General features: G+C 40.5%; 1 protein-coding gene across 30 annotated transcripts in view; it reads left to right on the top strand.

Moving 5' to 3' along the window:
• Positions 1-13,813, top strand: part of Gtdc1 (glycosyltransferase-like domain containing 1) — a 395,485-nt gene that overhangs the window by 309,882 nt on the left and 71,790 nt on the right. The window lies entirely within an intron of this gene.

Raw genomic sequence — 13,813 nt, 5'->3', positions numbered from 1 at the left:
ATTGATTAAGGCTGGCTGTTCGAAGAATCCCTGTCTACATGATCTGGCATCGTGTACAGGTTTCAGGTGTACAACATGGCCCTCATCCTGAAGGCAGTATTCTTGCACACTGTCTCAATTCATCAATACTGATTCCCCTCAACCAAGTCTACAGGAGAAAAGGAAAAGGGAAAGAAAATTAAGTATCTTTTTCCTTCCACATAATATAAATAGGGGGCTTCATGGCTTTTCTGTTTGTCCTGGTTTTGGCAAACATCTATTAATGCCCTCTTTTTATACTGGTGATCTCACAGGAGCCACTCCCAGCTACTGAAGAGTTCCCCTGTGTGCTGCTGCTGGAGTAGAAGCATCCAGACTGTTATGTTGGGCAGTGTGGCAGGCATCCTGCTAGGGATCAGTGCCCAGGCTGCTTGCCTGGCCAGTGTTCATGGGGTAGATCCCCTGCAGGTGTCCTTCTCTCCAGTCTTCACCCCTTTCTCATTTGGGATGATAGAGAGTGATGTTGTCAATCTCTTTGCCCCAGAAGTCCTGAAGATCTGCCCCTAGCACCTCTACCTACCGTTGTATGTATCATCTTCCGCAGTAGGACCTAAGCTGCAATGCTAAGGTGATGGGGAAAGTCCTCAGCATGATGTTATGTTTGTACTGTAAATTTCCACCTATCACAGAGGCTGTCTGTCAGTTGTGGCCTTGGTCATCAATAAGTGGATACTCATTTCTTCTAGACGTCTAACCCTACTTCAGTCCAGTATGTCAGAAGAGTGTTCTGTGTTACAAAGCTTTTTCCATGTCACAGTAGGCAGTCCTTCGAAGTATTTTGTTGACCTTAGTGACAACAAATTCAATATCTCTGATAATACTGCATAGCAGGTCTTCATTCTCTTTGCTGTTGGTGTGGCAGTCACTCTTTAATGAATCTTTATTTTGTATATCATTTGCATTGACTATCAGGAGTGAAGAACTGAGCTTGCTTAATCAGTAGCTGTGGTATTTGTACCTTTATGTAAGTTAATCAAGACACTACCCTTAAACCTCACCCCTTTCTACTTCATATATGCAAACTACCTAAATAAAGTGTCACTGAAGCTCCCACACTGCACATCAGTATAAAGAAGCAATCAGGACGGGGCCAAGCATAGAGAAGTGTGTGCATAGCCTTTCTAACTCCTTCACTTGGCAGCTGTCCCTGAGCATCCACCATGGCTGGAACCCTGTGAGGTAACACTCTTGATTACTTGATTGTACTCATATATTTACTACTGAGAAGTTAGAAAGAGAGAGAGAGAGAGAGAGAGAGAGAGAGAGAGAGAGAGAGAGAGAGGTTTGTTTTAATTTGAGTTCTATAAAATTAAAATGTTATTTATGGCTAACAAAGATATTGTCACAAGTCTTTCAGTATCTTGTTGGCGTGTTGCCTATAGCTCTCTGTTGGAATACATCTCCACATGGATTGGTTTTAAATGGCTTTCAGCAGTTTACTGCAGGGCCATCTGGCCATTTGCTGTCTGTACTCCCAAACTAACTTTCAGTTCTAAAATAATATGGCTTTTGACACTTTTAGGACTCAGTTATGTCCTAGTATAAATGATTGAAGTATCAACTGTATGTAAATGAGATTATTGACAATTCAGGTGATAGTGTACCTTAAAGTAGTTTATAAAATATAGCTAAGTTATGAAGTGATTACTTAAGTTTGTGTGAGAATTCCTTGAGTTTTATATTCCATTAAGTGGTGACATTTTCTAATATGTTATGTACTAAAGATAAACCATTTCTATTTACATTTAAATACTGAAGTCTTTAAAGGCACATTCGTACATTTGCATGCCTATGATACAGTGTAATAATTAAGGAAAACTGAATGGATGTAAGCCTCTCATGAGAGTATTTGCTGTATTTATAAACCCACTATTCAAAGTCATGATATTTCAAAGTAAGAAGTAAAATTTCTTCTGTGAATAATGTTGAACCTCAGCATAATTTTCACATTCTTGAAGAAGATGTGCATTGCATAAAGTGTAAGCAGTCAATACTTTATTATTTAAAAAGGTTGGAATAGCAGGATGATCTGTGGGCAAATGCTCACCCCTTCAAACCCACGTGGCGGAAGGAGAGGATCGATTCTACAAAGTTGTCTCCTGACATTCATGTGCAGACCCCGACAGCCAACTCTCCATTTTACCACTATACACACTAATAATGATTATAACTAATAATAATAATAATGATAATGATAATAATAATATAAATCAGTAGTATAAGCTTGAAGGGGGGGAGTCAGGCCCGTACTGTGTATCCTGATTATGTCTCCTCCCCTCCACTCCCCCTGTTTCTCCCTGGCCCCCCCTTCATCCATATTCACCCCCTTTCTGTCTCATTAGAAAAATAATGGGCATCTGTAGGATAATAAGAAAACATAATATAGTAAGATAAACAAAAACAAGCACATCAGAATAGGACAAAGCAAATAAAAAGGAAAAGAGCCCATGAAGAGGCACAAGAAGCAGATAATGATGCAGAAACTCTCATTTGCACACTAAGGAACACCATACAAGTGCTAAACTAGAAGCCGTACAATAATATCCACACTAAGGACCTAAATGAGGGACCGGGGGTTTAAAAAAAAGGATAAATTTTAAAAAAGAAATTGCCCTTACAAGATATGGGATAAAAAACTTCCAAAGATGACATTGAATTTGTTTTCTGGTGGTCATCTACTGCTGAACATACAGCCTAACCTTAAGAGTAGTTTGTTTCCCCAGTGAGACTCCCTTTTCATTTGCAACTACTAATCCATTGGAATTAGTGCTGGATTGGATTGGGGATGGAGACTTGTGTCCACTTCCCCTTTCAACTCTTGGGCCCCCTCTAGTGCAGACAGGTGAAGATCCTATGTATGCTGCCACAGTCTCTGTGAGTTCCTCTATGGGTTGGTCCTGTGTGTTTAGAAGGCCTTGCTGTCCTCCATCTCCTCTTCTCAGGGGTTCCCTGAATCCTGAGGGTAGGAATTTGATGAGCACATCCTGTTTAATGCTGAGTGTCCCATGGTGTGCGTCTCTCTCTCTCTCTCTCTCTCTCTCTCTCTCTCTCTCTCTCTGTGTGTGTGTGTGTGTATGTGTGTGTGTGTGTGTGTGTGTGTGTGTGTGTGCATCTACCTGTCTCTGTCTGTCTGTCTGTGCCTGTATATGTGCGTGTACCTATGTGTGTGCGTGCATGCACAATGTCTGGCTGTGGGTCTCTGTATTGTTCTCATGTACTGCAGGAGGAAGCACTGATGATAGCTGAGTAAGTTACTCATCTCTCAGTGTAGCAAAATGGCATTAGGAGTTATTTTGTGTGGTATTACTTTAATAGAACAGTGGTATCTGGTTTTACCCTCAGTCCCTGAGCTCTCTAGTATGTGGTTCTTGGTCTGCCAAGTGGCGTCAGGTATGGGTTCCATCTTGTGGAATGGGCCTTACATGATATCAGACAGTGACTTGTTACCCCCAAGCTTTGTGCTGTCTTTACACTAGTATATCTTGTAGGTGATACACTGTTGTAATTTTGTTATTCTAAGAGCAAATATCTGCATGTAGATGAACCCTCTGTGAAACATGCTAGGTGCACAGTGAAAAGAACATCTTAATACTGAAAATGCTGGGTGTTTGTTCAGAAAGTCAAACTTGGAGTCATTTCTCTTCGCATTGTCCCCTTTTGTTTATCTTTAGTTGTTCCCAGACCATTTTGAGTTAATTCATCATGTTCTTCATGAAAAAGAGATTGAAAGTAGAAAAGGGATGTTTAGATTCAGGAAGATAATAATCCAACACATGTCAAGTAGGAGATCAAGAAGGAAAAATTAGAAATTTTAGTACTGAAATAAATCATTGCATGAGATGTCAAAAATTCCTAAAATGAATAATTCTCAAAATAACACAAGTATTTCAATTACAAGATCAGAAAGAACAAAAGACATTTCAAAATAGATACCAAGATTTTTATTTCCAGCCCTTATATCTTAGCTTCATGAGTTCCTCAGCATCCACAACTGATAAAACTTTTTATTCTTTACATTTTAAATTTTTTGTCTTTTAAAAATATGCATTCTGTCACAACTTCTTACCATTGGAGTGTTTCTTTAGTGGTTTGGTTTTGTGTTTTGTTCTATTAGCCCTGCCTGGCCTCTAGCCCATCCTGTCAAATGTTAGGAATCCAGGTATGCACTGTACCTCACCAGAAGAGTACAGGAAAACGCCTGCATGCTTTCAAATTACTGAGTGATTATACTTGGATTGAATTTTCTTCTTCTTTCTTTTGTTGGGTTCTCCATCTCATCAATACAAAATTATTTGTCATAGCTGTTCTTTATTGCCCCCACAAGGTTTTTCTCATTCAGTTTTTCAGCTCTTCTTTCCCTTAGTTATATATTTTTATTGTTTGAATTTCTCATGTGCATGTAGTGCCTGCATGCTTGCCTGTGCATGTATGGTGGGTGAGTAGTTCCCATCGCTTTGCCTATTTGTGGCTACCTCGTATCCACAGCTGTGCCAGAGTATTCAACTGTTCTTCCTTCCACTGCTCCAGCAGGGCTGGTGCTCATATTCACAGCTCAAGGCTAGGGCTTTCTTGCTGCACAGCCTGTTCTGGATACCCTTTCTCCACCTTAGGAGGCCACAGTCACAGATTGGCTGACAAGTTCAGTCAGTACTTACAAGGCTTTCTGGGAATCCAAACTTCTCTCCTGCCATTTGCTTAGCCACTGAACTACCTCACCATATAATATTTCTTAACCACTAGCTTTGTTTTGTTTTGTTTTTAGATGTCCTTTCCTATTAGATTTTGGTTTTCCCCCCATGTCTGCAAAATGTTAATATTGTGAAACATACTATAGACTTTTTTGTTTCCTTCTGTTTTCTACATTGTAGCAGGTTTTTTTTCTTTAAGTTATATTAATCATTTTTTATTTGTCTAGCTTATTCCTATTTAAAAGTTCTCCTGGGGGCTGCAGAGATGGTTTGGTGGTTAGGAGCACATCTCATTCTTCCAGAAGACCAGAGTTCAGTTTCCAGCATGCTTTTCAGGCAGTTCACACCCAGCTACTCAGTCCCAAAGGATCTGAAACTCTCTTCTGACACGGGAAGCCATGCCCCTGCGGTCGTACATTCATCCAAATACACATGTGTACACATAAAAGTTTTATTTTTTTAAAAAGGACTTCCTCATGTCACTTAGATCCATTTTATTTTAGAGCAAGACTTCAGAAGGCTATTAGTTCTTTGGAACCAGAATTTGTTCACTGGTGACTATTCTCTTAAGTGAAACCAAAATCAACTTGTTTTCTGATTCACCACTTACTCTTTTTCTAGGTCAGTCCAGTTAGTTTCCAGAGAAAAGCTTGGACAGTCTCCTGAAAGCACATCTCAAACTGTCTGGGAATAAAGTGGGGAAGGGTTACTAGAAAGCCACTGGCGAATGTGTTCATTTCCCTTTTCTGTAACTCGCCCTTGCCACAGTCCTTGCCTGGTTCCTGGCCTAAGCCCTCTAGTTAGAGGTCTTCCTTTCTGCCCTTGATTGGGAAGGAGACAGAGAAATAGGTGGTTGGTGGGGGACGTAATGAAAAGCTTAGGCATTGCCTTACGCAGAATTGTGTCAAGTATGCTTCTGTCCTGCTTCGCTATCCACCCCTGTGGACCCCTAGAGCAGACAGGTCTTGATCCTTTCAGAGCTTCTTGGATAACACCCACACTCATGGCTGCTCACTTGTGCTGAGTGGCGTGTTCTGTCTGTTCTCCGTTCAGGACCATGGCTCCATTTGGATTCCATTCTTCTGAAACTCCACAGGCGTGTTGTTCTAGTGACATTCCCCCTTTTTTCCCACTTGTAATAAGAGTCTCTTCCTTCACCCATTATTTTGGGGGATTTGAACAGCAGAAGGAGTTGTATGTTATTGTTGGCTTTGCTACATTTATACTAAACTGTTCTTTATCACTGCCGGAGTGTTTATGCACACCCTGCTGACCCAACACTCCACAAAGGGCTTTTAGCCCCTCCACTTGCATTATTAAGGACAAAAGCCTCCCCTTCTGATATGTCTGGTCACATCTTCCATCATTCTTCACCCCAGATTCCTGCCTGTCCCCCCTGCAATTAGTGCTCTCACTATTTTTACTTTTCCCTTCTGGATCATGTCTGTCATATGGTAGGCCATTCACATATGTGATTTGTGGGTTTCCTGGTTAGAGTTCTGTTAGTTAACTTTGCAATACTACAATCAAATACCTGAGGTAGCCAGCATATGCAAAGAAAAGGTTTATGTTGCTTTCAGTTTTAGAGTTCAAAGTGCAAGATCAGACATCTCCATTGGATTGGCTTCTGCTCAGCATGGCAGATGGTGTCGCATATGGTGGGAATATGTGAAAAAGCACTCTTATCTTAAAGCAGAACAGAGAGGGAGGGTGGGGCAAACTCAGCCTTCTATATTACTAATTCCTTGCCACAGTTACAGAAGGACCTCATAAGAACTACTTTCCTTGGCAGGTCCCAGATTACCTGAAGACCTTTCCCTATTACCCATCTTCCCAGAGTCTCTGACCTCCACCTTTCAGTAGCATATTTAAAAAAATAACCCAAAGCATAGCAACTGGCCATCCCTCACTTTTGTACCTTGTAACCTTCTGACCTTCATGAGAGCAGAGCTGTGCATCCTCGTCTAGTGCGGTCCTGGAGCCAGGCCTCTCCAGATGTGGCTTCTGCTGCAGCTCCACCCAGCTCGCTTCTCCACTGGAGCAGCTCCCAAGCTGAGTTCCACGTGGGCGGCTGGCCATTTGGCCTGCCATCTAGCACTCATAATTTTGGTTGAATAGTGGATGACTTTTTTTCTCTAAATCTTTTTTTATTCCCTGTTTCCTCTTGTTTTTTCAGACCATTCTTAACCTTGATTGTAGTGTAGAAATGGCCCTGCTTATCAGATGTTTCTAATTAACTATTATTTTTGTTGCATATTTACTTTGCATACTTTTATTTCAAATGTAAAATTGATAACACTGTCTTCTAATATTAGTTCTGAATAAGGCTGGTTTATGTAGCTTACATATTAGACCGCAGTAAAATGAGAATGTGAGCATTATAACATTCAATAAAAGAGAGAGGAAGAGATGAACTTCTGATGTCATGTGTTCATGCATGAGATGGAAACTGGTTCTTTACATTTTCTGATTTTTTTTTCTAGTTGTATGGAGTTTAAAGGGAAAAGAGATGGTGAAAGAAAATTGGAGGAAAAATGGAAAACAGAAAAGAATGCTATGTGAGAGAAATGTGGAGGAATATGTTTGTTTGATTTTTCTGTAGTTTATGTGTCCCTATGGCATGGACATAAATCTTTACCTCATTTATAAATGAAGACAGCATTGTAACTGCTTGTCTTAAATGGGTGGCTAAAGTATAATGTGAAAGGAATTTTAAAGGAAGCATGAGTATATCCGTGTGCAGGAGTGCGCAGGATGTCCAGAGCCCCTCTGGTAACAGTAAATACTATCATGAGCCTCTCACCACTGGCATCCGTTTTTATTGTGAAAGTTGACGGAGTTCTTGGCATGTGCTAACCAGTATGAAAGCACAGTTCTACAACACAGCATTATCATTTCCCTATTACAAACAAGTTAATTGGTACTTAATGAAAAGACTTCTCAAGACAGCCTAAATGTAGCAGAATTTGAAACCAGATAACATGCCTAGAGCCCTGTGTTACTCTTCATTCTGCTTCGCTGATTAACAACAAGGAAAACCTTATGCTTGACGAGAAGCTTGAACTTCTTGGAAATGTCTACAACTAGCCTCATTGTCATGGGATAGATCAGAAGACAAAACATATTTTTAAGAAAAATGTCTTGGGGCTGAGGATTTAGCTCAGTGGTAGAGCGCTTACCTAGGAAGCACAAGGCCCTGGGTTCGGTCCCCAGCTCCGAAAAAAAAAAAAAAAAAAAAAAAGAACCAAAAAAAAAAAAAAAAGAAAAATGTCTTTACTGAAACTTGGGTCTTTGTTCTGTTTGTTTGTTTGTTTGTTTGTTTGTTTGTTTTTGTTTTAAGTGACAATAAGAAACAGAACTTACATATACTTTCTTTTAACTGCCCATATTCTCAGCTCTGACTTTCAGCTTACTTTGATGGTGTTTTCTTACTTATTGTCACTGTCAGCCTAGATATAGCACCTCCCACTTAGTTATTTCCCTAGTTTCCTTTTCAGAAAGTTTCACCTATCATGGCATTGGAGCTAGTTTTTTTCCCACCACACTATCTAATAAAAATCCTGGCATACCAGTGAGCCTGGCAAGTGGACAAGGAAAAGCCCAGATAGCTATGGTCAACTGCGAAAACCTGGGTACAGGAGAGCTGCTCTTCCCCCAGGGACAAGCACAACTGATTATCCAGGAAATGCCTGAAAACATACAGAAAGTAACATTGTATGAACTAAAAGGATATATATGTCTTAGTCACTATTCAGTTGCTCTGAGGAGACACCTTAACTCCTAGAAAAGAAAACATTTAACTGGGGACTTGCTTCCAGCTCCAGAGGCTTACGGTCCATTCCCACCATGGCAGGGAGCATGGTGGCACACGGGCAAACATGGCACTAGGAGTAAAGAACGAATCCTAATCCATAAGCAGAGGACCCAGAGAGAGAGACTGTCTTGCCTGAGCTTCAGAAACCTCAAAGACACCCCAGTCACACCCTTCCTCCAACAAGGCCATACCTAATCCCTTTTAAATAGTGTTACTCCTGGGTGACTAAGTATTCAAATATACCAGCCAATGAAAGCCATTCTTATTCAAACACCACAGTATGCATATATACATATATGGTATGTAGGCAAGAACAGTCAGTCAGAAAGTAGCCCTGGATTTGAAGGAGAGTGGGGAAGGGTACATAGAAGAATTTGGAGAAAGGGAAAGGAAGAGAGAAATACTGAAATTATAGTCTTAAAAATCTTGTCACACTCCAAATGGAAACCCTGCCTAAATATGTTTAGAAAGAGGGAAGTGATTCCCTCTTTAATTCTAGTACATTTTTCCCACCATTTTTTAAACCTTTAAATAATGTCTCCTCCCAGGAGGGAGAAAAAGAATCCTGGAATAAAGCACATGAGTGAAGGCCACTTCCAGATCTCCTTCCAAGTGTCCATGTTTTATTAATTTTTAATGAGACATGAGATTCCAGGAGTAGAGAGAATAATTACTTGCTGAAAAGTAAATACTTACGAAGCAAGTCAATCATGTGCATGTAAAATAGCTTACTCCTCTAGTTTGGAAGAAACTACTTCAAATGCACGTGGAGACTGTGCTTTGCCCACGTTAGTGACTGTTGCATTGCTGTGGCCAAGTATGCCACAGAGACAACTTAACGGGGAAAAAAACAGGATTTTTTCTTTTTTTTTGGCTCATGGAAAGTTTAGAACATCATGGCAGAGTTCAGTGTAGCAAGAGCCAGTAGTGGAATTCGCCAATCCAAGGTGGGAAGGCGATAGCAGCTACTCGGTTGCATGGAAGGAAACAGAGAACACTGGATCTCAACGAATGATGGCTTTAGCCCTCAGGCTGACACCATGTACTCCCATCTGCTTGCCTCCTGAAAGGCCCACAGTCTGCAATAGTGCGCTTCACTGGGGACAAGCCTTCAGAGCATGAGCACGATGGACGGGACGCTCCACATTCAGACCGTAGTGCTTAACCATCATTAAGCAAGATGGATAAGCAGAAGTTCTGAGCTACTAAAGAATCGATGAGTAAATTATGCAGTTTGTGAAGTGTTGATTGATGGTTTCATAGAACACAGTTTAGTTTTTAAATGTTGTGGTGGGCTACAGTGGTTGAGCATTTGTCTAGTATAAAGTCTGGATTTAATCACTGTAAAAGAAAAAGACAAAGGACAACAAAGATGATGATATTGGTGACCCCTTGTACATAAAATAAATCTCTCTGATTACTGAGTGCAATGACTTATTTACCAAAGATTGAGGAATGCAGTTATACCCAACATGACCTTAAGGATAATCCCAGCATTAGATGATGTGTCAAAGACTAAAGTGACCAGAAAGCTGCATAGAGGCCCACAGTGCCAGTAGGAGACTAGGGGGAAAGAAGGAAAAAGAAATATAACCTAAGAAAGCCTACCTCCACTGGAAAGAGAAAATTCTATTCTGGAAAGTTTACCTAGGGATTTTCCTAGCTATTGAATTACTAGAGGAAATCTTGTATAAACCAGAATTTAGGTGTCACCTTAGAGAGCGTCTTTGTCAGAGCAGTAGAGATAAGGAGACATTCGTGTTGACACAGATGCAAGGTAGCTTTCATACTGTCAGACATGCATAAGGACTTTGAATTTCTGTGTAAGAAGACTATATCCTAAAGGAGTTTTATAAAATTGGGTAAGTAAATTACTCATACAAGTAGGCAGTTAAATTAGCAAAGTATACAATCTAAAACACTTTGAAACTAAGAGAGAATGGGAATTTTAGACATAACCATTTAAGATAAATAATACTAGTCTGACACACTGCTCCAAGAGAGTCCATATAAGCAAATGGTGAAAGGAAAGTTAGCCCCTAAGTGGAGATTTGTAGAAATTACTCTTACAAACATGGTGGAAAATATAAGCAAGTAGGCATAGGCTCATTGGAACAGAACTGCTGTTTCCTTAGGAGCGCCTTATATCCTAGTCATTTAAAGGGGAGGTGTCAGGAAATCAGCCCTCACAGTGGGAGAGGAGGCCATAGGCTCTTACTCTGTCTTTTCTGGAAGTCTGTCTTTACTAAGTTTGTCTTGTCTCTGGCACCAGATACAACTAATGAGGTCTGTCTGGTGATTACAGATCCGATTTCAGTTTCAACATGCATTTCTTGAGCCTATGAATAGTTGGATGATATCTTCTTGTTAATTTTAACTGAAACTAATTTTTGTGGATGCTCATTTCTTATTACAAATCTGTCTTGTCCAAGGAAGATACTCTTGCCTCCTGTCTTCTCAAGATAGTTGTCAGTATTTCATGTTACCGTTGAATGTTTACACCACAGAAGACAAATTTTTACTCTGATATCAAATATTAACTGTTCAGACAGACAGACAGACAGACAGACAGAGAAACCAGTCTCAATCATCATAATGCTATTTGATTTCTCATTCTCCAAAGTGCTTGTGCTGAGTGTGTGGGATTAGGACTGGCTCATCTGTGACTTGAGTCTGTTCAAACAACTTTCATGGACATGTGCCACCTATTTTACTAATAATTGCCTTAGTCATCACCAGTGAAATAGAGCATGCCTCCATATCCCAGCCAACCAATCAACCAAGAATAGAACTCTCTCCTTAATACTGTGGCTTATAAACATACAGTTATAATTAACATGCAATTTTTTTTGCTTATGATTCTTCTATTTAGTAAAGATAGCATTGCAGGAGGTAAAGAGAGAATGTGTATATAATCAAATTCTGTGTCAAGAGGTTTGCTTTTATACTTTATAGATACATTAGAAAGTATATAAATCTGCTTACCATATAATTGATGTATTGGAGACATGTGGGCGAACATGATCTTTTAATTATCTTTGTTATTTGCTTATGTGAGTAAATTCTAAAAATGTTAATTTTGTAATTAATTTCTAACACATTGTTGGGCAACAGTGAATAGGTTTTTTTGGTTTGATTTGGTTTAGTTATTTTGTAAATTGCCCAAAGGCTTAGATTACTATATTGTCTCTTTGTGTCTTCCTGGTCAGTCTTAGAAGTTATTTATGTTTTATTCCTCTTCACTTTCTGCCTAAGTTGGTTTCAATTCAAGATTCCACAGAAATCACTTATATGAATGTGTGTGATTTTTTTCTGTCATCTGTATTGTCTGATCCATATATTCTTCTGTCACTTTTGCATGAGTCTTATGCTTTCTTTCATATAAGATTGTCTACTAAACACAGACCTGTGTAGAGTTTCTCCTTTAAGGTCATCCTTTCCCAAAGGAATTCTTCCCATCCCTTCTGCCACCACTGGTATAGAACAGTTCATCACACATCTGCCTGCCCCATGCTTTTTAACCCATGGTTCTTCAGGCCTCAAGTAGCATTTCCTAGGTTAACCGTTAGGTTTGAAGGTGCCACATGAGGGAGGTTTCTTCTTTCACAGAGTATTAAGTTGAGGACAGAGTTTTTATATATTATGATATACAAGGTACTCAGAAGAGTGGAGAACTAGACATTTGTGTAGCACATAATAGTGTGCAACTGTAAAAGCCCTTTACTGAATGAATGTTGTGTAACCCAACATTTCCTAAACTTTTTTTCTTAAGAAACATTTGAATATCCAACAGAATTGATGTTGCATCAAACAAACTCTGTGAAGACTCCAAACTTAATACTGGTCCTTCCACCCCATACCTGTGATGGATCTAGACACCTCTCCTTTGGATCCCACAGGTCCCCCACTGTGCAGCTCAGCATTAACATTTCCTTTCTCTTCTCTGATTTAGATGGGCTTTGATTATTTGCACTGCCCTGCCCTCCTCACTCATGTAGCATTCTGCGTCATTTGTGAAATTACCTGTTGTCTTCCCAATCTCTCATTCATATATTTTTTTTCCTTCTTTTTATTTAGACTTTTTTTTACACTCCAGATTGTATTCCCTTCCCGGTCCACCCTCCAACTGTTCAACATCCCATACCTCATCCCAGCCCCCCTGTCTCCATAAGGATGTCCCACCCTCCAATCCCCCACCCCACCTCTAAACTCCCTGGGGCCTCTAGTCTCTTGAGGGTTAGGTGCATCTTTGACTGAACCCAGATCCTGCAGTCCTCTGCTGTATATGTGTTGGGGGCCTCATATCAGCTGGTGTATGCTGCCTGCTTGGTGGCCCAGTGTCTAAGAAATTTCTAGGTTCTAGGTTAAATTGAGACTGCTGGTCCTACAGGGTTACCCTTCTCCTCAGCTTCTTCCAGCTTTTTCCTAATACAACCACAGGGGTCAGCAGCTTCTGCTCATTGGTTGGGTGCAGATATCTGCATCTGACTCTTTCAGCTGCTTGTTGGGTCTTCGGAGGGCAGTCTTGATAGGTCTCTTTTTGTGAGTGCTCCATGGCCTCAATAATAGTGTTAGACCTTGGGGCCTCTCACTGAGCTGGATCCCACTTTGGACTTGTCATTGGACCTTCTTTTCCTTGGGCTCTTCTCCATCCCTGCATTTCTTTCAGACAGGAAGAATTATGGGGCAGAGTTTTGACTTTAGGATGGCAACCTCATTCCTCACTTGATGCCTTGTCTTGCTGCTGGAGGTGGGCTCTACAAGTTCCCTCTCCCCACTGTAGGACATTTCATCTAAGGTCCCTATGATTCCTGAGAGTCTCTCACCTCCAAGGTCTCTGGTAGATTCTGGAGGGTCCTCCCAACCTCCTACCTACCCAGGTTGCCTATGTCCATTCTTTCTGCAGGCCCTCAGGGCTTCAGTCTTTTTCCCTCATCAAATACCAGATGATGTTCCACTCTTAGCCCCCACTGTCCCCTATCCCTCAAAGATCCCTCCCTACCCCCTTGTGATTGCTTTCTTTTCCCTCCAAAATGGTACTGAGGAGTTCTCACTTGGGCCCTTCAGCTTGTTGACCTTTTTTAGTTCTGTGGACTGTATGTTGGGTATTCGTTACCATTTTTTGTTTTTTGCTAATATTCATTTATTAGTGAGTCTGACTTATTGGGTCTGACTTACCTCACTCAGGATATTTTCTAGTTCTATCCATTTGTCTACGAAACACAAGATGTCCTCATTTTTAAGAACTGAGTAGAGTTCCACTGTGTAAATG

This window comes from Rattus norvegicus, chromosome 3 (genome assembly GCF_036323735.1).
Source record: "Rattus norvegicus strain BN/NHsdMcwi chromosome 3, GRCr8, whole genome shotgun sequence".
In the NCBI taxonomy this organism is placed as follows: domain Eukaryota; kingdom Metazoa; phylum Chordata; class Mammalia; order Rodentia; family Muridae; genus Rattus; species Rattus norvegicus.
The sequence above is the reverse complement of the archived record's forward strand: the minus strand, read 5'-3'. Positions and strand labels throughout refer to the sequence as shown.